The 26,777-nt window shown below is 39.3% G+C and overlaps 1 protein-coding gene across 1 annotated transcript in view; it reads left to right on the top strand.

Moving 5' to 3' along the window:
- The first annotated feature begins 1,938 nt into the window (after window positions 1–1,938).
- Window positions 1,939–26,777, top strand: part of sv2a (synaptic vesicle glycoprotein 2A) — a 74,302-nt gene continuing 49,463 nt past the window's right edge. The window contains exon 1 of the mRNA XM_036558350.1: window positions 1,939–2,097. The gene's annotated coding sequence lies outside the window, so the exon portion shown is untranslated. The remainder of the gene's footprint in view (window positions 2,098–26,777) is intronic.

A 26,777-nucleotide genomic window follows, 5' to 3' on the forward strand; every position in this document is an offset into this window, starting at 1 on the left:
TATTTTAGCTGATGATGTCTGGTGAACTCTTTGCAGATAAACCAAAGGAAATGAACAGAATCATTAACAAAGTCATTCAGAGTGGTTTAATGTGAAATGATGAGCCAGAATTTTTAACAGTGGTGGTGATAGGAAGCAAACTGAAGCATTTAATGCCTCTTAAAGCCGCCCCATAGGAAAATTCTTTCTTAGGATTGTCTCAGAGAAATAAAGCAGATCTCAATAATATATTAATGAAGAATCACCGATTTCTGAATTGTTTTTCCTAAACCCCCCTTAGGAGAAAAGAGGAGAATTACATCGGCATTTCACTGTGAGAAGTTCTGATGATGAAGGAGAAAAACATGAGTTGTCCTTCTGCACTGACAGATGACGATGAGATCTCACGCTATTCTTATAGAGATATTATTCAGCTGAGACTGGGCTGAGACGAGTCTGACTCTAAAGAGTTAAGCTACGCGTGTGACAATATTTTGATCAGAGTGAGAAAATCAGAGTTTTATCTAGGAGCCAAATTTCAGAAACAGGAGAAAATGGCTAAAGTCTCACTCTGATTTCAAACTGGACTTACCTGTGTCTAGGAGAAGTACATGAGATCAAGAAGAGATCTCATTTAGAATATTTTTTCCCTCTGGGGCCTCACAAAAAAGTTATGGCTTGAAATGGTTAATATGCTGCCAGATGCCTAAGATGTTACTTTATAATAGTTGTGAGATAAAGTTTTGGCCTACAGTCGTGGCGAAGAGGTTCACGGAGGGCGTTGCACCCAGAGAACAAACATTACTGCCACTGCTGGTCCACCCTCGGACCACCCAGGTTATTGTCCTTCATACAAAGTCTAACTAGTTTTTAATCTGCTCAAACAGATTTTAAATATGCACAGCCTTGTTTTTTGGAAAATAACTAAGACCGTTATTACAAACTGATTGAAAAAATAATGACTAGGCTTAATATAAAATGATTTTGTTGAAAATGTTGTTGCTGACGTTGTGCTGGATTGGTTACAGCTGTATAAGAAGCTTTAATTATGGCTTTACTGTTAAAATTATTTACTAAACTTATTTACACATAATAACGAAAATAAGAAATGAAGGAAAAGTAAACTGGCCTATGAGGGTGAAATGAGCACTCAAAGGTGGCTTTTGCCGCTCAGAAAACACTGAGCAAAAAGCCATCTTTGCCATCTTTGGCAATAAATGGGCCAACAACGGGAAAAACTCATTTACAGGTCATTTTGAAACTGAATAAAAGCATTGCTTTGTCATTCAGGGCCAACAGCTTGGTGATATGACCGCTGTCCTGTTTGACCCCTTGACCATATCACCTAAAACCACCCAACTGATGCTCAGTCCAAGCATTGGATCCAGGCTGGGTCCATTGATTGGATCAGTGCATTTCAGCTGCACATAGATTCATGTTTCCTTAGACCACTGTTGATTTATAAAGCATGTATCAGTAAATAAATATATTTTGGGGCTGGGGTGGGCGTTTCTCTGCGCATCAAAAAAAACGATGTGAACACCCCCAGAGGTCTCTGCTGGTCTTCACGGCTAAATTATGAGCACGAGCGAGCGCACGTGCACGAGCACACACCCCCTCTTAACATCCATACATGGTACATATGTGCAGAATACGACCTTCATTTATATGAGATACCCCACATGTTGGTTCTTACCGTGCGGGTACGACGCCCAGCAAGCGGTGGCCAAGATGGCGCTTTCTCGCTATGTTTTAAAATATATTCTTAACAGATACTACGTAAGGGTAAGACTTGGTCCAATAAACCCACAACGCTTGCATCTTTTGAAGCACATTTGACATTAACTGCGGATAAGATTTACGACGCACCCCTCCCGTCCAGGTGAATGGTACAGTCCTACGGGAGAGAGCGAGAACGGGAGGGGGAGATACTCCAAGAAGTGCGCGGTGTAGTAAGGCAGCAGCCTCCGTCCACACACCGCTCTCCTCTCACAGGGATGCGCTGAAGAGACCACACAGTCCCCACATCACCACATAGAGCAGCCTGCTTCTCTTTAAAACAGCCCAGACGGAGAGAGCAACGAAGGAAGCTGCCGCGAACAGCCAGTAATAGAAAAGGTAACTTAAGTGTTAATTCCTCCTAATTAGCAGTCAGTCGCAGTGGCTTTTAACAGCCTGATGCATTTTGTATTAGCCTGGTTCATTCTGAAGTACTAGAAATGAGAAATTGAAAAGGGTGTCGTCAACATTCATAACTAGCATAGCATAATTAGCCTTATTATGCACTCACATTTTAGTCATACGGTTTGTCAAAGTTATATAGAAAATAATGAGTAATATTTGTTCAAATATTACATTTAAAATTCAGATTCAGGGCGATTTTTTCGGTCCCAAAAGCTAATAAATAAATAAATAAATAAATAATAATAATAATAATAATAATAAAAAAATCTCAGTGCAGTCACGCGTCTCGTGCATCCCTGCTATTCAAATGACTGAGATGACGGTTGGTCTCACAGCAGCACTCGCTTCATTTCTGAGGGAGAAAATGCGCGATGTCTTGTCTTAAAATCGGTTTATATGTCGCGTTTTTGTACCCATACTTCGACATCACACTATATTCTGACACAAACCGGAGAAAAAACGAAAGCTCCGGCTAATTAAACGGTTATTTCATCGACAGTTGAGTGAGTAACGTTAGCCTTAGCCTCGCCCCTTCACCTTCGTGTCTGACGATCCTAGAGTGGTTTAGCAAGCCTGATCAGGCAGAATTAGTAGGCTGTCTAGTCTATATTTGATTTTATTTTGATTATAACCTGTTATAACGTAGTAGTTGGTGATATTTCTTTAATAGACTGGGGAAATTGATTTTTAACACGCCTTTTAAGGTGTTCAGCAGCAAAATGACCTTGCAGCAAACGTAGGCTAAAGGATGGCAACCTGTGGTAGACTGGTTGGGTTTCCTCAGGAAGAAAAGGGATTTGGTTGATGATTTTTGACCTTTTTTTGCAGAATTAGATCATTTTTTTGTATTCCTAAGCAAAAAACATCACACAAAGAGGTTTGCCTGGATACAGTCATGATTTGTTGACAGATTGGATGATGATGTCTTTTTTGCTTTCTGTCAGATTGAAAAAAAATGGACTGGATGTGAGTAATCCTGGTTGTGATGAATATAGGCTGTCATGATTGACGTATGGTGAACATCTCACCACACGGTTCCTCAGTGGCATATGAAGATGATATTGTGTTTCAGTGAAGAATGTGTTATGCTGGGTTATATTCTGCTGAAACATATTGTTAAAGAGGCTTGTGATTACCAGTATGCGTTTCTGCTTCTGTTACAGCTTACAGATTTGTTCCTCTCGTGTTTGGCGTGACCTCAAAACAAAATCCTCTAAAAATAAGCAGTTTGTGGTGTCATGTTCTCTCTCTGTTCTTCAGCCATGCAGAAACTAGCACTGGTTTTCCCAGATGTGGATACTGAATCAGATTACAGATGCTCCTACTAAACACTTGTTCCAAACATTCATCTAATGAGCTCTTAGCGAACACAGCTTTTTCAAGGGCTCTCCTGGTAGCTCTTCTCCATGAGTTCATCACAAGTTCAGCTACCTGTCTGGGCTATTCTAGTCCACATAGTCTCTTTTTGAGAAGTTTTATTAACCGAAGCCCTTCGGACCGTAGTTTGCTGTGCACTTTGTCGATGCTGCAGTGCTCTTTGCTGTGTAACCTTGAGTGGAACCCTCAGAGGAACGATAATGAGGCAGAGAATGACGGCAGAAAAAAAGGCTGAGGGTCTTTGCAGGTAGAAATGGCTTTTCTGGAATCATTGCTCTTCCCGGCCGGGGGTCCCCATGTCACGTGATCTGTTTCCAGATGACCACTGGGTAGAGCTATTTCTGGACTGGCCAAGCCATGGCTTGCCACTGTGTTGGGTCTGGAGAGGTGACGATGTGAGAATGAGTGGTAGATGCACAAGATAAGACCCACTGAAATGGTGGCATAGGCATCTGAGACCATGAGACTGCAGAATTATCAGACAGCTCTCTCTGACCATTAAACAAAATTGGATATTTACTTAAATGCCAGTGTAATTCATGTTGTCATGATGGTTGAGTTATAGCATATAACAAATTGAGACTTGGCAAAATTGATACATCAGTTTATTAATAAACACATGGTTGATGTTTTAGCCAGAAATGGTAGTTTTTCTGGACTTTCTCTTCTCTTAACAGTTTGTAATTTAGAAATATGTGTTTCTGCCCAGAATAAGAAGTAGACATCAGTGTTGCTGTCAAGACCTTCAAAAACCTTCTTTTTGCATTGTGTGAAACTTTCAGTAGAAATCGCTCAGTTATTTGGAATAAAATTATTGTTAGGAAGGTTTTGCTCCTACAAACGTTTTAGTTTTGCGTTAATAAGCAAGATCTGGTCCACAAAGCTCCAATTTGAAGTTGGCAGGAAGGGATGATTTTCCACCCAGAAACTGCAGTATGTGCTGTCAAGGGAAACTGGGTGCAGCAGCATCATAATCTCCCCTTCTTCATAATCCCTGCAGTGGAGTCGTGAGCTCTTCTACATGGGAAATTCTTCTGCTCCCATGGGCAAGATACGCTGCCCCCTGGTAAACTATGCTAGCAAATCCCACTTAAACCTGTTGAATGATTCAGCGTTTGTTGTCTTGCTTGACAGAAATTGTATTTTGTTGGCCTCAGAGTCAAGATAACAGCATTTGCTGTAAATTTGTTGAATCCGTATCCTACATTTTTGCCCCCTTATAATATTGGTACAGTAGGCTTGTCAGGGTTTCACACGCCAAGGGTTAAATAGTTTGTGAAGTTTTGTTTTAAAAGTGTTCAGTTCCCACCATGATGTGTAAATGTCTTACATAATCCCGAACCGTACTGTACTGCTTGACACTGTGCAGCATATTAATGAGGACTGTTAGCCCAGGATGAGAGCGGTGAGCTGTGGAGAGCTTGGCTGTGGCGACGGGGCTAAAATGGATGCGGTGTGGATCATGGGTGAGCACAGCTGATGGAGCGCAGTGTGTCCATGGTGACAGCGCACACGGGCAGATTTGTTACAATGGCTAACGTGACTCACTGAGGCTTTGTCCTTCTCACAGACATGGCTGCAGACTGGGAGCTACCACTAAATGTTCACCAGCTCTTCTCTTCTCTTCTCTTCTCTTCTCTTCTCTTCAGCATTTCTTCTCATCTCCTTTTCTCACCTCTTCCTTTTTCTTTTCATTGTTTGGTTTATATTCTTCTCTCTCTTCAGCTTTCCTTCTCTTCTGTCCTTTCTTCTCAGTTGTCTCATCTTTCCCCTTCTCTTCTCTTCTCTTCTCTTCTCTTCTCTTCTCTTCCTTTTGGTTTCTTTGTCTATTTTCTCTTCCTTTTGATTTCTTTGTCTGTTCTCTTCTCTTCCTTTTGATATCTTTATCTATTTTCTCTTCTCTTCCTTTTGATTTCTTCATCTGTTGTCTCTTCTCTTCTCTTCCTTTTGGTTTCTTTATCTATTTTCCATTCCCTTTTCTTCTCTTCTCTTCTCTGCTCTTCTCTTCCTTTTGATTTCTTCACCGGTTGTCTCTTCTCTTCTCTTCTCTTCTCTTCTCTTCTCTTCTCTTCTCTTCTCTTCACTTCACTTCTCTTCCTTTTGATTTCTTTGTCTATTTTCTTTTCTCTTCCATCCTTTTCTCTCCTCGCTAATCTGTCTTCTGTCCCCATTTTCTTTTCTCCTTCATCTTTTATTCTTTCTTCTTTATGTTCTCTTCATCTTCTCTTTCACCTTTACTCTACTCTTTCTCCTCCACCTCCTCACTTTATCATACCACACTCCGCCCCCCCAGTTTCCATTTCCACTCTGCCATTTACTCAAGGTCTCCGTGAACTATAGCGGATGAATTGAATTCCTCTATGGCCTCCTTAACTCTGCTTTACGTCTCCCGTGTTTTGCGTCAGTGGCAGAGCCCGGAGTGTGTTTTTTATTATCGTAAATGAGAGCGCTGCAGAAAATTCTTTGTTCGGCGTCGGTTCAGAAAACACAGGCAAATATTGGAGGGTGAACAGATGCAGATACGTCAGCTTAAGCAGATCCATTACGTTGTGGAGACACGTTCGGTAGTATTTAGTGTTACCTGCTAACAAGATGGCAGTTCCTTCCCTCTGAGGCGTTTGGTGTGATTTGGGCTGGGCTGTTTGCTAAATGAAAGGCTGTGGAGAAAGCCCAGTGTATCAGAGCCTCTAGGCTGAGTTAATCCACTGGTCTATAGGATCAGCACTGAACACACACATCCTGTCTGCTGGGAGCACTGCGGGAAGTAAAACGCTAAGATGGAGAATCCTTTCGAATTTTGTCCTCAGTAAAGTCTCAGGAGTTTTTGTCTGGAAATAATATTTGATATACTTGATTTCTTGAAATTTGATATACTTGGTTTCTTTTGGTTTTGTTGTATTGCTGATAGATTTGATGAGACCTTATTTCTGATATGATTATGTCTCCTTTCTTATCTGTTAGATGTTTCAATCTTGGTTTTTGCACATTGGCGATTTGACTGTTTTCATCGCTATCAGGAGAAATGACATCACATAACGTGAGCTTCTGCAGTGTCATATGTAAATCGTTAATAACAGTCATTGTATTCACCATTTTACTAGAATGTTTTAATATTACTGCGCAAGAACAGACGGTGGATGTTCAAGGATTTAAATATTCTTCATCTTCTAGATGATGTATGTTCATATTTTTGGGTAAAGTGGCGCGATGTTTTAAAAAAGCCGCAGCACGAAGCTCGAGTTTTACATTGCGTTTACGTCAAGCCTTCTTCTGTGAGTTTATTGGCTGGTTGCAAAGTAGATATCTGATTACTGCCCGACTCATGTAGACCCGGAGTTTCCCATTATCTGATTACTCAAGCGCATGTAAACGTGTTGATAGGATTACTGACTAAATCTGATTTTCTGCATTTATCGGATTATTAAGTGCATGTAAACACACTCAATCATTGTATTCATCATTTTGATGGTAATTTTTTTATCGCATTGCCTAATTATGTAGTTATGTACTTACAGGCAAATAACAAATAACATTGACAGCTTTTAGTCTTATTTAGGTTAAAAGAACACTTCATCTAAAAATGCTAATTCAGCTAATAATTTCTTATTAGCAATTTAGGCTGTGCATTAAAGGTCAGATAAATTTGCACAGCCACCCGTTAGAAATATACTTGCATGAGTCAGATCTCCAGAACATATTGTGCCTTGTAACAAAGTCGTAAAGGCTTCAACGTTTGCCATGGAATTAACTAAAATCAAAGAGTATTTCGTTGCTGTTGGAACAAAACCTCGTATCTCCATGTTTGTTGTTTTTCAGTTTTTGACATCATTTGAAAATGCCTGTTGCCCTTTACACTTTGTGTAAATTTCATGATAAACGGACCAAAAGAAACGACCCAAAAAATTCTGGTTCCATTGGCCTTCATCAAAAGTAAAGTTTGTTTTTTGCTTTTCCTATAAAGTCATCATTTTGGAGATATGAGGTTTTGTTCTGACAACAGCAATTTGCTTGTTTTCTTTTAAAATAGCATTTGCTGACTTCTTTAGTGCAGTGAAGAACACTTTAGATCACCTCTGCTTTGGTGCTTCTTGAGAGACCGAGCTGGGTTTTTCACAACAGGAGAAACCCAGGCGTGGATGCATTTGAGACCAACACAAAAAGCTGCATTTTCTCTCTTGGTTTTTGAAACGACTCTCCTCATCAGTGGTGAGTCATAGCACAGATTAGTTCTGCTGACAGCCCAGCAGCAGAGAGTGCAGACCTTTTGCTCTTTCTCTGCACGTGGGCCAGTGCTGCTGCTGAGCAGCAATGCTCTTTCACTCCTAAGGATGTGCACAGCATCCTAGATCACACGTTCAGTGCAAAGAAAAACTCAGTATTTTGCAGACCACACGGCAGTTGCAGGTGTTTCAGGCTGTTTAAGTGTGATGAAGTGTGAGTATTTCTCTTATTATGTTTATATTTCTTTTTTTCATCACTATTAATATTATTGTGGTTGTTTTTATGTATTTGTAACTGCTTTTTAATGTATGAAAGGTGCTTATAAAACTGTAGTCTATTCTTCTTTTTCCTTTTAACATATTCAGCATAATTTCTGATTGTTCGTGTGCATAGAAGTCCATAGTAAATGCAATTTGAATAGTCAGTTCAATAATGAATTATTAAATATGTGAATATGCGTATTCTTGCTTACTCACAGCTGACCTGAAATAACCGACATCCGAATCCTGTCTTCTGAGCAAATTATTCCTGCAGCACCACTTGCTATAATATTTAAAGAGTTGTCAGAAATTAAACATTTATGTTTAATGTTACGTTGGTGTTATATTCCTCAAGGAGTTTGGGAAAGTCTGCAGAATTTTAAACAGGACACTGCATGTGTGAGATGGAAAAAGAACGAAAGACGACAGCTGTGATCTTGACCGTTTAAAGACACGAGAAGGCTTGAATCTTAATGGATGCAGCCTTTTTGTTCTGGAGATAAGCACAAGAATACTTGCATGGAACATAATCTATTACAGGACCATAATGACTTAAAAACAAATTCCCACTAAACACAGTTTCAGTTTGTGCCAGACTTCATTTTAAAATGCGATGATTAAACACAGTTTACCTTGCAATGAATGGGCAATGATTAGCTGGCAGTTTGCATGACAATAATGTATTGTTTTAATTCTCCTACTCATTTCTCTTACAATGAAAAATGGTCTTTTTTAGTGAGTTCCTAATTTATCTTCTGCAATAGAGTATTCTGGAATTCTTGAAAGGTTATGCATGGTTATTAACCTGTTATAAACACGCTTACTACATATCCCACGCTTACTACATATCCCACAGTGCTGCAGTAGTCTTTAGAGTGAGCTTTTCTGGTTTTAAGGCTAGAAAAACCCTTTCTGATGATGTATCTTGAAGGTGGGAGGAAGCTTTGAAAGCTTCATCTGCTCTGGAGTGAGCAGTTTTGAAATATTCTCTGTTTGTTTATGTTTTTGTTTTTGTGAGTTGGCAAATGCAAAGGATAGCTGACGTTACTACTAGGAAGCCGTTGTAGCCGTTATAACTATAGTGACTGTCTTCAGATCAGCATTTTAATGGAGATAATAGAATACCCTGACAGCAGAAAAGCCTCAGCAGATGGGGTTGACAACAAGCCTAAATGTGTTGCTTGCAGCAATTTCAAAATGGGCATACTTTTTTTTTAAAATGATAAATTTCTCAATTTAAACATCTGATATAGTGTCTTTGTGCTATTTTTATTTAAATATAGGGTTTAAATGATTTGTACATGCATTACATTCTGGTTTTATTTACGTTTTGCACAGCATCCCTTTTTTGTAAACAGGGTTGTAGGTATCTTACCTCAGTTTGGTGTGTTTTCTCTGACTGAAAGGTTAAAAAACCTTGTCTCTGGTGTTTATTTTGTTCTGAAGAAAGTCAGAGTCACTGTTTTCTTTACGGTTTTGTTCAAGTGAGAGCATTAGTGCTACTGTTCTGGTTATTTTGACTAGTCTGTAGATCAGTGGTTTGGCTAGCAGTCGGGACTGGTTGACACCACAAGGATTTCTAGTGTATGATATATTTGTATAATGCATGCTGTGTATAGTAGTCAGAAAACATTGATGGACGGAAACATGAAACCGATATAAAATCATGAATTCTGTTGAATCGAGAAGGCTGCGCTGCAGAATATTGCATAACATGACAAATAACATTAAACGCTAGTTTTAGGTCAGAATGCTCCTTCAAATTTTATTGTTTGACCTTTTTTAAAACCCACATTACTCGATACGTTGTTAAGATAATTAGTAGATTATTTGACTTCTAGTGTAACTGATAGTTACAGCTGTACTTTTTAAAGAAAGCTGATTCTTTGTAAACTGAGGATGGACTGAGTGATCAAAACTAGCTAGATGTGATTTCCTAGAATGCATGTTAGCGTCAAGCTAACATTCGGTGAAGGAGCAGGAAGCGAAAGGCTTTCTGGATGGAAGGTGGGCATCAGATGTTGTGTGTGTGTGTGTTTGACACGGGGGTGATGGTGGGCGGTGATAGCGTTAGGAGGAGGGTGATATGACTCATCAGGGCTGCTAATGAGATGCTGCTTTATGGGTGCGCGGCTCCAGATGAGCCTTGACATGATCATTCATTTTCAATGTCTTTCCAAAAAACATCTCTCTCCCAAAGCCACTGGCTCTGTTTTTCCTGGTCTGTTCCTTCTGGGTGCCTGATGTGAATCATCCGCCCACACGTAAAATCTGGTGCAGCGAAGTATTCATCTCGGTGAATGGCCGTCTGCTACTGGAGCCTTTTGAATGAACCTAGCGAAGGCCGGGCACTAAATCTCTAAATCCGAAATCTCTGCCAAATGGATTATGATTACGATTAGCCAGTTCATAGCGAATACAGTGTCAAACTGCTAAAAAAACACACCAAGACCACACGATTTTATTTACAGGCTTAACCTCACTGACCTCCCTGGATTACCAGACTTGACAGCTGAAAGAGCCTTGATGCAATCTGCTTTATTGTATATGACAGCACTGTCTGTTGAATTGGTGGTCTTCCAAGGTGGTCTTCCTTGAGAGATATGTGTAACGGGTGTAACAACACACAAAACTTAACTAGATACAACGATCAATTAGATACAAGAAAGTGGTGTCTTGATTTGCTGCATTTTTCAAAACAACAAATGCAAGGAGTGGCTGAAAGTGCCTAATATTGATATGTCTCCATTTTCAGTTTATTAACGCATTGTGTCCCAATCTAATGCTCTAAGCTAACATGCTAATCACAAGACAATATAAAAGAGTACGCTACAATACAGTTTGATCCAATATGATATATTGTATTGGTATATTTCTAAGAAACACTTTTGCTCAAACAGGAGAATCCTTAGATCTAGCGTTCCAGCCGCAAGCTAACTTAGTAGCCATCAGGTGCCTTTGCAGGTCTGGGCCTCAGAGGTTAAAAAGAGGTTTACTGCCTAAACAGGAATTTGAACCACAATATTAAGTTACCCACTATACTATGTGAAGTTATAACTGTTTAAGAACTCCATAGAGCCTCATAGAGTTTTCATTGAAACAAACCTCGGTTTAGGAAGTTATTTATGTACATACATACAAACATAATGCCGACATTAAATTTATTGTAGTTCAGAATAGCCAGATTATACAACGTAACGTTTTCCCACAGGTGTGGATTAACAGGTGAAGGTTGGCATTGCTCTAGAGGAGGTGCCTAAAAGCTAAACCACAAGCTCTGTTCCCAGGGTAAAGCTGCACCTCACCTTGCTGAGGTGGGTCTTGAAGAGTAGTCATATAAAATACGGTTATTATACACGCTGACCAAGAGGGCCCTTTGTTCAGTCTAAGGGTAGAAAGCAGTTTCTTGTGTCCTCTGGGGTCTATTTCTGCACATGATTGGTAGTCTTTATCCAATGATGCAATCTGATACAACGTGTTTCAGTGCAGTATAGTGTAATACAATAGGATATGCCGTACCGTTACATGCCTTGTGGCTATCTGGCTATCTATTATTTTATGAAGATACATTTTCTGTTAGCTAGATGAGTCAAGAGTAATAAGTACATATGACCTTTCCACTCATGAGGCAATCTTGACTTTTGGCCTGGATTATCTGGGCTAAATGGGAAATATCCCTTCAAGAAGCTCCCCTGGTTTGCACCTGTATGCAGGCAAAATGTGGCTTATTCTTTCTTTCTTTAATTTCAGCTAAAAGCTACACTTTCCTACACGAGTGTCGGTCTATTAAATTTAGATCTGTGTCCTTGATGAGCTGTGGCCCATGGGTTTTATATTCATAAAAGTCTTTCACTTTTTCACAAGCAACTGTTTTAAAGCCTTAAAGAGGGCTCTTGGGTGTTTTATGTGACTCGTTGTTGAATTTCATCATCAAAAACCACGTGACATCCAGTTTAAACTAGTCCTTCACCCATTTTTGTTTCTCCCCTGTTAAATAGTACCACTCAGCAGGTGTTCTGATGCTTTGATTTGAAGGGGGCCATTCTATCTGCATTGACGCAGGAATGTATTGATTAATTGATTGTAGTCTGATAATCGATTATAATAGTATTCAATAAAAATACTTACATTCTATTTTGGCCAAATTCTAGGAGTATTTTTAGATGTTCAGGAAAAGCTTTGTGGTTTGGTTACATTATCTATTTTATTACTGTGTAAATAGTCTTAAATTGGTAAAATTACAGATTTCATTATGCATTTACTCACTTCCTAAAGAATCATAATCAAATTGCATCATCATGATGGAGATTAACATCCCTAACGTTCAGTCTCTGAGGTTTTTGGGTGAGCTCTGCTGAGATTTGTCAGCAGTAGCAGTTGCTGACTGATGCAGTCAGACTTTGGCGCAGTGACGACTGCTTGCTGTCCCCGTTTTCGTCTTGGTGTGGCTGTGCTGCTCTGCTGTAGTCTCTGGCTGTGAGAAGAGCTACCCTCCCTCTGGCATCATCAACGCAGCTTCAAAAAATTCAATTACATAATTAGGTCTTTCATTATCCGCTAAACAAGAGATGGGGCACTTGCCCAGCCTTTACACGATAGCAGATTCACAATCAAGTCACTCCTAATGAGGTGTGAAAGAGATGCTGTCTATCACCGGCCTCTGGACCCTTATCTGCTTCTGTTTTCGCTCATCGCTGCTAGCTAATTTGACCGTTTGCACAACTGATTGGCTTCTATGTCATCAAACCTGATTCCTAGGTAAAGTGTGGACAACCTGCAATTCCTGGACCTTGAGGACTGAGAGTTGAGTGTAGGCTGTACTTTAAAGTTCCTCAGATCAGGTGGCTACTAAAGAGACATTAGAGAATTACAGATCTATCCTGACCATTAAAGGTCTGTTCAGGCATAAACCTGAGCCCAAACTCGATACATACCCACAGCTTTGGGACCTGACCTGACAAAGCCCAAGTGGTACCGGTAAATTTGACACCAGAACCCGACACAAACTCGCTCATACTGCTTTGGAACGGCTGCATCCACAATCAGTTTGTTGCTGAAGAGACGACATGTCAGTCCTACTGCTATTATAGGTCAAAATCACAACCTGTACATGACCTTTGTGCTGTTTTGTCTAATGTAATGATCAGATTCATGTTTTTACAATGAAGACGTCCCTGACTCAGGTGGAATTTTAAGCAGTTCCCCTTTTGTTAGCTTTGTTTTTTTTATTTTTCTGAACCGAACCTGGCCCAGAACCTCTTATTATGGGCGCAGGGACTTCACAGTTCCTGAAAAAGGTAGTGTTTCGTGCTTCCAGGACTACAGGAACTGTGATCATTATGCAAAATAACAGAAGTGATAGTTAAGTCATTTCATCATGCAAGCGAATATGGAAGAGGTTGAATCTGAAGTTGTTTTTGTCTCTATTGTTGTGCCTCAGTGTGCTAATATGGTGTTAACACAGCTGTTGGAGAAGAAATGCAAAGATGATGATGAGGAGATTAATTTTTAATCACTGGAATCTGTGAATGCTTACTCTGCTGCTTTCATCGAAAGAGAATTCAAAAAGAAACTTGCTGAACGAAAGTGAATTATCTGTTGTTGGTTGTTATCATATTTACCTCACCATATTGAGCCAGACCTTCTTTTTGAGCCTGTGCATGTGACGTTAATACATATGAGGTGGTCTGAAAACTCCCACCAAATCTAACTTGACTTCTGAAATAATCTTTCAAGCTTTACAGGATGACTTGCACCATATTTTAGCACATTTTTTTCTCCAGAAAAATCTTACAAAGTGCAGGTTGGAAAATCCTTGTTGAAAGGGGACTGTGGCGGATAAGGTGGCTCAAGTAGAAGAGCCATTTTGTCCTTTCAACAAAATTCAGACCACCTTGGGAGCCATAACATTTTTAGTCCATTTGTGGGTGTTAATGTACTAGTATAGGCTAAAAAGTATGACACACACTAAAACGCTGACTGCTTTAAGTTTTAGCTCAGCTACAGCTGCTTTTCTCACATCTCCAGCAGGAAACTTTTGCGCAAAAGTGGAATAGTTTCTTGTAAAATCTCTCAATGTTCGACTTTATACAAGGCTGAAGTTGCTTCTCATTCGCCAGCTTCTTGTTCGAATTTTCCTGTTCCACCTTAAATGGTGCCTGAGGCGCCAGAATGTAATTGCTGCACCATTTAAGGTGGAACTGGACAATTCGAACAAGAAGCCGGCCATTAAGAATCTGACTTCAGCCTCGCGACTTTTTAGTGTTTGACAGTTTCTCATTGCAAATTAAACATAATTCTAGCTAGGCAAGATTGTTGTCTGCGTTGCAATGGCTGTGACAGCAGTCTGCACGCCAGTCTTCAGGGTTAAAGGGTGAATTAGCAGTTATACATTAACTTTAGTGTTTAAGACCATTTATTGTTTAAACTGTGTTAAGAATGATCAACAGAGCTTTATTTTACTGCAAAGGAGGATTATTTTATTTTTACCTAAAAGTCTAATTCCGCTGTGGAGCCGCAACAGGGCAGTAAAAGAGCCGCATGTTGCCGCCCCCTGCTCTAAAGAGATCAGACAGTGGACAGTGGTATTTCAGCATGATTACTTGATTATAACACGATGCCAGATCTCTCCAGGCTCTGTTAGTTTCCGACAGTTTACGATGCAAGGGCTCTTTGTGTTTCAGTCATTGCAGTGCAAAAGCACTGCAGAGGGCGTTTGGCTTCATGAAAGTGCTGCTTGGCTGTTTTGGTGTTACCTGCAGTGATGTATGTGTTTGAGCAAGTCTAATTGAAATGTAAGCATTTCACCCAGAGGAAGGATACTGCTCCCCGCTGAGTCGTTAGCAGAGACAGCCTCTGTAAAGTCGAGGCTGTTTACCACTAATAAACAATCCTTCCAGCACTGCTTCCAAACAGTCATTGTCATCCAATCTAGGTACAGAGGTAAAGACCTAAAGGCAAGTATGAGAAATATGTTGATGGTTTTTTGCTGATAGAGCTCCATCCTGCCAGATGCCTCTTTAAAGCTAGCCATAGCTTGATCAATAAAGCTCAGGGCTTATTGAGCAGTTGAATGACTTGACATTGTATGTCTTTGAGGGCAATTGATTGGAAGATCTTCCTGCAAACAAAAATCTCCATTTTGCAAATGGGCAGTAAATTTTGAATATTCATTTGAAATTTTGGTGTTGTAAGGGAAGTAAATCAAGGACGAGGCTTTCACCCATGCTAGCAGTTCATTTTAAATAATTCAAAGTCAAATACAGGCTGAAAGATGATTCTGCCGAAAGGAATAGTTCATCCAAATGTACTAACGTGGCTAAGTAAGGATGAAACAGGCTAGTACAGGCTAGTTAGCATGATGTCATCCTTTTGCCAAAAACCTTCTGCTGCTAACGGTAAAGAACGACCTAAAAGTAGCAGTAGGAGTATTTAATGCTTTTTGTAATGTTCTGCTTGCACAGTATTGTATCCTTCAGCGTTGTCCAGTTGACTGAATTAATTACTTAATGATTCTGCATTCATTTTCTTCATTATTCATGTTTTTGTCGATGTTCTCTCACTACAATACCCAGTATGCCTTACACAAATCCCCCAAAAGTCAGAAATCCACTCATAAAGTCAGATTCAGGCTTCTTAGGGATAACAGTTATCTGGCTATATTCTGCATTGGCCAACTAGAGAGGACAAATACATTTCAGACAGCCCAAGAATCCAGTTGTAGTTCTTCACCAGTTCCTCCCACCTTCAAGATACATCATCAGAAGTGTTTTTTCCTAGTCTTTAAACAGGAAAGCCTCATTCTAGAGACTACTGCAGCACAACTGCAGGAGGGGAATAGGCATGTTTACAACAGACATAGCAATGAATACATATACATCATATTGGCCAGAATGTCCCTTTAATATTTTGACATCGTAGAACTTGTGCACTGCTTGAACCTTGCTGCATCTTCATACTGTGGAAAAAAGAATGACTAAATTAGGTTGACTATTTGTTCTCCACTGAAACAGTTATATATTTGTCTTTAAACTATATAGAGAAGATAAACCCAGAGTAAGAAACAGGGTCTTATGCTTCTAGAGGGCTTGGAATATGGAAGAGTGACTGAGGTGAGGGGGAGGATGTCCATTGTCTCTGTTTCCTTCTCGCTGATTGAAGGATGCTGGTAGAAGTGGGCTGTGATTGTAATGCAGTAGCCTGGGGAGTTTTCAGCTAAAGGGCTGGGCTAGTATTAAAATCAGCCAGATTCTACTAGGACCATTTCAGATGTGTTGGGACCAAATCAAATGTCTGCTTTTTAAGCCTTTACAATCAGACCTTGAGGCTTCTTTAAATTCTTCTTAGCTCTAGTCAGATGTATATGATTTGTTAAGGTTGTTTATTCAAAAATATGTTGTGCAAAAGTCCATGATCACCCTTTATTTGTTTCATTTCTAAGTGAAGCGGCCGTTAAGTACAAGTTATTTGTTTTTAGCATCAGGAAAAGAAGCAGAAAATTTAATAGGAACCTCAACAAATAAAGAAATATCAATATACTGTTCATTCCTGTTTGTATTTTGCCTTTATTTATTTGAACTTGCGTTGTTTTCAAGAGACTGGCTTTTAGTTTCTCAAAGAAATCTGCAGGGGTATTTTTCACACCTCGAAAGTTCAGTCTTAGAAGTTGGTTGCATTTCCTGCTTCCCACGATTCAGAAAACTCACATTCAGTGATGTTGAGGTCTGAACTCTGGGGTGGTCAGTCCATTGTTCTGAAAACATGAGCAGCTTCTGTGTTCTGCTTTTTAATTTTTTTTTATCACTGCTAAGTTGGTGAGATGGTATGTTTAGAGCTGCGATTTTTCTCTTTAATCATGTTTAATGGTTTTTTGGTATATGGCTTGCATATTTGTTTGTCATTTTGCAACGGCATACATGTAGATGCTCTCTCATTATGTGGTAATTATGTGCACCAGGTGGCGATTTTGCTGATATGATGAGGTCGCTGACCGCTGTATCATCACATCTGACCAGCATGGTTGGAAAATAAACAGAAACGTGATCGTTTTCCGTGTTTGGAGAGCAGGTCATGATGTCTGCGATGTCTGCACTCCAGTCCAGTGTTTAAGTTATGTAAGGGGAAAAAAACGAGCTGGGCCGATGAATAAATTATTCCATCAACAAGACTCTCTCCCTGAATGCCCTCTGCCTGAGCACAGAGCATAAATATCCAGAGACGGACTGGCTACACGGAGGTATTGATTACACATATTCATTACTACAAGCTGTAACTGTCTCATTATTGGTGCTTCAGCTGTTTGTGATTGAGGAAGTCTTGAATGTTGGTTAAGTGTCGTTATTACAGTTGTTTCAGAATCTCACAGTAGATTATTTATTTAACCTCCATTTAAACAGTGAAGTCACACTAGTACACAGATAAGCCATAACATTAATCATCCTTGTTTCTACACTCATTATCCATTTTATCAGCTCTATTTACCATATAGGTGCACTTTGTAGTTCTACAGTTACAGACTGTAGTCCATCTGTTTCTCTGCATACTTTGTTACCCTGTTCTTCATTGGTCAGGACCCTCACAAGACCACCACAGAGCAGGTACTATTTGGGTGGTGGATCATTCTCAGCACTGCAGTGACACTGACGTGGTGGTGGTGTGTTGCTGCTGTTTTTTTAAACACTGTGTCCACTCACAGTCCACTCTTACACACTCCTATCTTGCTGGTCCACATTGTAGATGTAAAGTCAGAGACGATAGCTCATCTGCTGCTGCACAGTTTGTGTTGGCCATCCTTTAGTCCTTCATCAGTGGTCACAGGATGCTGCCCACAGGACCCTGCTGGCTGGATCTTTCTGGTTGGTGGTCTATTCTCAGTCCAGCAGTGACACTGAGGTGTTTAAAAACTCCAGCAGCACTGCTGTGTCTGATCCACTCGTACCACCGCAACACACATTAACACACCACCACCATGTCAGTGTTACTGCAGTGCTGAGAATGATCCACATGCTCTGTGGTGGTCATGTAGGGGTCCTGACCATTGAAGGACAAGGTAAAAGGGGGCTAACAAAGTATGGAGTGAAACAGATGGACCACAATCTGTAATTGTAGAACTACACAGTGAACCTGTGTGGTAAGAGAAGCTGATAAAATGGACAGTGAGTGTAGAAACAATGTTTTAATGTGATGGCTGACCAGTGTATGTACAGAGTCTTGACCAAACAGCCCAATAAGCATACAAAAAAACAGCTCAGTGTGCAAGATGTTGATGTGCTAATCACTTGGCCAGAATGTTAATGATATGCTCCTTCACCCTGAGGCACGGCAGAGTTTAAAAGCTCCTCAGAACGCTTTCCAGCATGCCTTCTCGTCCAGAACTGTCCCAGTGGATTTACCCAAGCAGCCATTGATAAACAGCACTCACAGCTCGTTAGCATTAACAAGGTTAAATCAGACATCTGGAAAAATCTTTATTGACATTTTAATTATAGATGAGCTGTGTTACAGTTTTTCTACTCAAATCCTTCTTTTGCAAGGAACAAAAACACAATAAAAACCTTCATAATCCTTAACTGTTCCAGATTACTGATTCATTTGAAATCTCTGGTAGGAGTTAATATCATTTTTTGAGCCGTGTTGCCCTTGAACTTGTTATTTATGTCTTCTTTATGTAATGCATGACTCCGGATTTTCCTCGACTCGACTTAATTCAATACCAGGACAGCTCCAGGGTCAGTGATAAAGGGATGCAGCAGAGATTAAAACATCTTAAACATAGTTTAACTGTTTTTTTGAGTAGCTACAGGTTATAGAAATGTAATGTAAATTTGTAGGTTACGCCAATATCAGCTAGTTTAACAAATGATTATAGCTTATTAATTTTTTAGCACATCTTACAGTCAGAGTTCATGTAATTTCACATATTTCACATGAAAAGGCTGCTGAAGGGAGCTCGAGCTTCAATGGGAAGCTCAGAGTGATGTACAGGCAATCATTACTGTAGTCATAATTCTATGAAAATAAACCATTGTTAGCCAGTTAACCAGATGTGAAGTTTTCATTCCAAGGCAGCTGATTGTTATCTTGTTTTTCTTTTCACGAGGCTGAATTTGGCCAGACTTTCTATTCCAATTTAAATGATGCAGTAGCCACTGAAATAGTGCACAGGTTCAAGAATGTAACTCCAGTCCTGGAGTGCCGGTGTCCAGCGTAGTTTGGTGATGTTACTGCTCAAACACACCTGATTCACTCTTCTGTTAATTGGCAGGTTGAGTGGGTGTGTTTGAGTCAAGACCCCTAAGGCTGCGGTTGCCTGCCTCTGAAACCTGAGTAACTGTAATTTGTTCTGATGTGAGGATCTAGCAAATGTGTTAATGTAACGTAAAAGATCTGAAGGTACCTTGCTCAGTTAAAATTAGGTAACACTATTTGACATAACCGTGCCAGAAACATGACAAAACTAATTTTGTTCAGTAGTATAATACTGTTGTGTTAACTATTACTGGTAATTGTAATGACAGATGTCATAATGTTTAATGTTGTGACTTATGTGATATAAGCAGTGACAATATCAAACATTATTCGTCATAACAATTTGTGGTAATGGCAACACGTGAGGACCAGTAAAGTAAGTAAAGCCTTACCCAAGATTGTACAGTTTTAACCTCTTATGCTTGTGGGTATATTTTGGTTTTTCCATCTGAATTTACACGCACAAATCATAAGGCAAATTATTCAGTAACTGCATGAAATAAATGTAAATCTTTGGGGGGGTTTCGTAAAAGTTACCCTCATATTAATAGAAAATGTGTTTTATTTTCATAAACATATTGCTACATGCTTACAATTTACTATTGAAAGCCATAAATCTTAGATGCTCTATGTATTTTTTTTATAAAAATAATTTTTACAGAGCAGATCACTGAAGAGATGCCATCTGAAATCCAGTTTATAGCTCAGATTTGTGGAAAAATGGGTCGACTTTCAGTAGAAAAAAAAAGTGAGTTCAGCTTCTTGTATTATAAAGTTTTAAAACTATATTATCCATCTGTTTGACTGGAAAGAAGACAGTTACAGCTCTCATATGACACCCACCTTTTGAATGAAGCCTATAAAGTATAAAAGTTATGAAGTAAAGAATGTGAAGAGTTGCGTTTTGGAACCACCGTTGGTTTTAAGGAGTTGAAAAGGTTAAATAAAGGAATTGTATTTCTAGTATAATACTAAGTTTGCTGGTTATTGTTGTTGTGTTATGAGCTACACATGGTTACTGTCATCGTGTGATCTACTTTACGTTATGTTACACTACGAGCAGTTCTGTGACATTTCAGGCTAGATTTGTTACATAATCAGATTAAATTTGTTTTTTTTCTATCCTATCTGGCATTTTCTGCCGGTATCTGCTCAGCACCAGTAGTGGTTATTAGATTGGTGCCATCTCTGTTAAAATTTGAAAGATGATAGACGATTAATTTCATTTTTCATATTTTAGCTGTCTTTATCAAGGAGCTCAGAGCTGTTGATAAAGCAGAGATTAAACCATCCTAAATGTGGTTTACAGCACTAGTGCAGCTAAGATCTTTAGCCACATGACACGGTGTTAACGGACGGCTACAACTGACTCTTTTTTTATGTTATTTTGCTTCTGTTGAGTGCAGCCTTAAACTATAGCTTACAAATGTGTTTGTTAGTTAATGGTTAGACTGTGTTGTAAGTCCCAACACAAAAAAGCTGTGAGTTATCGGCTTTATGTTGTTAAATGCACATGCACTTCAAGCAAGTGCCAGTCAGGCCATATATGTTTGTCAACTTGGGCTAATAATATATGGTAAATGTAAGTATAAGCAGACTATGTTATGTTACTGTAATATGTGTTACGTTAGGCTCATTTTATAAAGCTTAAGGACTTGTGTGTATAAACCACAGTGCTGTGATTGTTCCTTTATCGTCGTGTCTGTGGTTTTAGGTTTGTTAAAATGGTGATTTAGATGTAAAATGATTAATCGTTCAGCCATAGTGTGAATAGTAGATTCACATTTGCAGTGTAGGTTAGTTTAAAAGGCTGATTAAAGTCTGATGACACCATAAGGCTTTTCTTCTCTTGCCGATGACACCATAAGGGCAGTTCCTGCTTCGCTGCTGCCAACTGGGACATTTCTCCACAGGGTCAATTACGTACACAGATGAAGTCATGCTGTGCCACATAGACACGCACCACACAGTCCCACCTTATTGGGCGTCTAGGTTTGGACAGCTGTCCTCGTCTGTTACGGAAAAAGCTGCCGTAATGAAATGCTGGGTAATTTAAGCCCATGTCCCATCTTTGCTTGTGCTATAGATGCTTTCGGCCTGTAGAACAAGGCACGGTGCTTTAATTGCCGGATTGCTGTGTGCTCACTTATCAGCGGAAGAACACTGAAGCAGATAAACAGTGAAGGGTGTCGCTGAGGCTGCTGCTCAAACAGAAGCGGTGAAATGAGCATCGTCCTCTCAGGCCCAGGAGATTGTGTGTGTGTTTTTCTCAGAGACGAGCTGGCCGATGGTCTGACCGCCTCGTTATCTCCAGAGACACAGGGTGGTCAGAGAGGTGAGAGGAGACCGCTCAGGCTGCTTAGACCGGCTGATGAGGCCTATTTAGGAAGAAAAACACAACGATGAGACCATCCCGCAAAGCAATTACCCCCTGATCACAAGAGAGAGAGAAAGAAAAGAGACAAGAAAAGGAGAGTGACAGAAAGAGATTGTCCTTCTAGCGTATAATTTACAGCTAAAACTAAAGAGAGCAGGGCTGTCACGATTAATCAGTTGAATTCAGTGACATGGGTAAATAAATATATGATTAAAATTTATTAGGGGTGGGTGGTATGATCTCAAATTTACATCACAATATTTTCCAGTCTCCAGACAATATCATGATACTGAAAAACAAGCAAAAAAAACAACAATAGTAATAATGATGCCAGATTTTTATAACGCTCAGCAAATAAAAATGCTGACGTTCTGCTTTTCTATATTTAATTTTTCATATTAATCAGAATTTCAATTTAAACTATAACCAAAGCTAAAAACTGAACCATAATTATAGCTAATTTGGGTTTTGACTTCGAACTGCAGCAAAAGCTCGTCACAAACAAAAGGAAAAAATATCTTCCAAGACCATCCCATCCCATATGCAAAGGAAATGTATTTCCATATATTTTTCAGTATGTGTCAGGTCTGTAACATATTTCCATGTTAGACATATATGTAAATATTAAAAATTTACACTGTTACTTTCTGTGTTTTTCATCTACTCATGAGTATACATTTTAAAATGTTGACAAATATGTATGAGCAAATATTGCTGCATATATTTTTCCTCTGTATGGGCTGTTGTATATAGACTGGAAGCGTGACTTAATATAAATACAAAATAACTATCAACTCTGAATGTGTTACGTTAAAATAAATGCTAGAAAAATAAATTAATTACATTTTTTCCTGTTATAGGTTTTGTGTTTCTCAGTTTGTTTTTCCTGATTTTCCTCATAATTGGTTAAGTTAGTACTTTGCTGTATTCATTGGCCACAGGTGTGAAATTCAAGGTTCAGCCCAAACCCATATTGGTTGTGCCCATCCAAAATGCCAGTCATGGCGCTGCTACTGGGTGAGGCTGTTGATAGTTCACCGTTTTGTTCTTATCCCAGTTTTGATGATGTGGTAAAATCCATATTACTGAAAAACAGCATACTGGCGTTGACTGGATCCAAACAGCAGAGTACGAGAGGGAGCGTAATATCTTTCTTAATCAAAGCCCTGATGTTACTCGTCACAAAAAGTAGTGCCTTTTGTGTTACAGAGCCATACCAGTGTTTGGCCTAATGATACAGTTATTGTGGAAAAAGTGTGCTGTCATCACAAGAACGCTTCTCAAGCACTCACAGACTGTGCTGACAGAGCTCTACCTTGTATATAAACCAGTATATCTCCTACTCGTCTTTCAGCTGAGTCAGCAGTGCTTAGTTTGCAGTTTACATGATGTTAATGCATATTTAAAATCCTTCTGCTCTGTCTTACAGTAAGAAACAGGGCCTGATGGACACACCCATTTTTATATGTGTGTGTATATATAAAATATATACAGTAGCGCTACATTTACCAAGGCTGTGAAAACCAACATTACAATTTTTTATGTTTAATATTTAGGAATAGCACAATAAAAGACAAACAGCTGGCGAGAATAAATTGATAAGATGATGTCAAAGGCTGGACATGCAATAGGCTACTTAGTATGCACTCTCTTTACAAAGATGGTTCTTCAAGGGTTCTTTAGTAAGGACAGTGGTTGAATGTAGAACCATGAACACTCAAAGAACCATTTGCATGCTTGAGTGGTTCTTTGCATGGTGAAATCGTTCTTCAGATTGATGAAGAATGTGTATATTCTTCTATATAGAGCCTTTTTTGAAAATGGCTCTATGTAGCACCACAAAACGTTCTTCTATCGTCAGAAGGTTGACATCATAACAATAGCAGAACCCTTTGTTATTGTATATAGAACCATTTTTACTAAAAGCGCCCTTTAAGAGTGCAGTTTAAGCAGTTAATCTACACTGGTTGTAGTTGATTTTGTGCTAATTTTGATCCAAGACTAGAAGAATAGAATTTTTTTAAATCTTCCAGGTCAGCAGCTTCATGTGTAGTTAATTTTTGTCATATAATCAGGAACATATACCAGCCACACATTTCACTGCAGGGTTTAATAAAGACGCATTGGCTTTATAAATGTGTTGAACACACTGCATTAAAAAGCAAGAACTGACCCAAACATGAACCAACTGAACTTACTTCTAGTTCATCTCCCACCTGCTCAAGAGACGGAGACTATTAACAGTAAACACAGTTAACGATTTAACAACCTTTTTGGTCATTTTATGTAACTAAAAGCATCTAGTTTGGCTAATTAACCGCCTTGCTTGCTAGTTAGCTTACCTTAGAGGCTGATATGAAGCGTAACACTGCAGTTCTGCTCTCTCACACAGTATCTACATTCACACACAATCATGTGTAGAATCAAACAAAACATCAGTTTTCTCTGCCAACTGTGAAATATTAGCAAAAACACTCGTCCTGTGGCCGTTAGCTTAAATGCTAATCACGCTAGCCTCAATGCTACTTTTAGCTTATGTTGCCCTTTGCTGAGCTCTCTACAAAGTAATAATTGTAAAAATAGCGTTTAGAACATTAACAATTCGTCCTACTTTACATTCTGGTGCTGTTATTGGGCGTGTAGTTGTGCCTGACATCTTTGTCTGTAAGAGTAAAGGATTCACTAAAGTGTCGTTAGCTTAGCTGTAGGCCTGACTAACAATTTGCAATTATTTGATGTGATTGCAGTATTTAGGATTACGAGAATTATCCACAGTTGTTAGATTTCTGCAACAAACAAAATGTGAACTGAGTGTGTCGGATTGAAGGAAATAAACCAGTATAAAAGAAAGTACTAAATACATTTATTAAGACATCGTGGGGCTTCTGAAAAGAAACAAGTTCTGACTTTTACCTTGGTTAAAGGTTAGCGCTGAGCGTTTGTGTGTTTGTTAGCTAATTCTGATGTTTTTAACATGTACGCCAGCAGAGAGAGGGTTTTTTGATTACATTTACTCTCTTGTGTTGCTTTGCTTGACTCTACACATGATTCTGTAGACATCTGTGTGAGTGTTAGGCTGCACACACAACCGTGTAGTGTATCATTTCAACAGTGCAACCAATCTTAGCTACTGATGGTAGCCACTGGCAGCTTCGCCTCTCCGTGTCCTGTTCATTTCAGCGGAAAGCTCTGCTGCATCACACAGTGCATGATGGTTTACAGTGCGGTGAAATCTGCCTCAGCAAGTTCAGGAGGTTTCAGTTTTATGCAAATGAATGCAGCCACTGCATTGCGTTTATCCAGTCAGGCAACGGTGGACTGGTCTTCGTCACAAACTGCAAACATAACTTTCTTTTAGAGTACAAAGCGGAAACTATGGCTCTCTTTCTCTTCTCTGAATACATGACATAATAATGAAAATATCTGGTTTTATACAGAACTGCTGACAGTGAAGATCTGGAGAGAAGACGTTTGATTGGATGAAGTTTATATGGTTCGAGCGATACGTCAAAGTTTAAACCGTTGGTTCTTCAAGGGTTCTTTAATAATGGTAGTGGTTTTATACAGAACCATGAACACTCAAAGAACCATTTACATGATTCAGGGGTTCTTTGCATTGGGATATGGTTTTTGAGATTGATGGAGGATGTGCTGTAGATGGTTCTTTTTGAGAAGGTAGGTCTGTATAGAGGGGTTCTTCTATAGTTACAAGCTTGACATCGTGACAATAGAAAAACCTTTTCACAAAGGTTCTATATAGACGCATCTACAGCACATCTACATCAATTTGAAGAATGCTTTCATGATGCAAAGAACCCTTTAATTATGCAAAGAGTTCTTTAAGTGTTTTTGGTTCTATACAGACCCATTTTTTTACAAAAAACCTTGAAACACCGCCTTTGTTAAGAGTGTAGTTTGTGTGGATGACATGCATTCTGAAAATTATAAAAGCATAAAAAGCATATGTATGTATTTTACTCTCATTGTAAGCTGTTGGGCAACATTATCATTGTGTTAGATCTTTTAGTGCCCCAGATATGTTTAGTATGAGTTCTTCATTTCCATAACGACGGAGGTGGATTTTAACATAGTTGTAAGATGGCTAAGTGGCCAGTTTGGCTCATACTGCAGTAGTTTCTAGTATAAATTGTTAATCGCAGGTATTCATAATTATTTAATCATCAGCTAAAATTTCATGATCTATATTTCAGCTGCATGTATTACCAAAGACAAAGGATCCCTCAGTGGGTTTAATACTATTTACAGCAGCTCCACCTGCTTTAGAAACAAAAAAACGTAAGTAAAATACATTACGTACTTGGGTACATTTGACATTACAGCCTCAGACATAACAAGATGTTACCTGTATTGCCAGTGTTTTATCTGTTAGGCTTGAATTTATTGTAAATTGTGCCGTAACTGAAGCTGCTTCCGTTCTGATGGGATGCAAGTTATCCACATGGTAGTCTAGGCAACCATTAAATTTACAACCATGCTGGTTTGGGCTAAAGGCCGTTACACATCGAGCATGAGTAAAAAGAAACCCACACTCTTTTTTTATAATGTTCCAAATGTTATCAGTGGTGACAGTTCTGGACTGCAGGCAGGCCAGTTTAGCGTCAGGACTCTTTTATTACGGAGCCATGCTGCTGTAAAACATGCGGAATGCGGTTTGACATTGTCTTGGAGAAATAAACAAGGCCTTCCCTGAAAAAGACGTCATCTGAACGGCAGCATATGTTGCCAAAACATGTATATATCGTTCACCATTAATGGTGCCTTCACAGATGTGCACGTCACCCATACCATGTGCACTAATGCACCCCTATACCATCATGAATACTGGCTTTTGAACTGTGGACTAATAACAAGCTGAGTGGTCTTTATCCCGGAGAACACCAAAAAAGAAATTCAAATGTTGATTTGTCGGACCACAGGACACTTTTCCACCTCACCTCAGTCCATTTTAAATGAGTTTAGGCCCAGAGAAGGTGGCAGCGCTATTGGATCCTGTTTATATGTGGTTTCTTCTTTGCGTTTTAGAGTTTTAACTTGCATTTGTGGAAGCAGTGATGAACTGTTTTCACAGACAGTGGCTTTCAGAAGTGTTTCTAAACCCATGTAGTGATTTC

Source organism: Colossoma macropomum, unplaced genomic scaffold (assembly GCF_904425465.1).
Source record: "Colossoma macropomum unplaced genomic scaffold, Colossoma_macropomum, whole genome shotgun sequence".
In the NCBI taxonomy this organism is placed as follows: domain Eukaryota; kingdom Metazoa; phylum Chordata; class Actinopteri; order Characiformes; family Serrasalmidae; genus Colossoma; species Colossoma macropomum.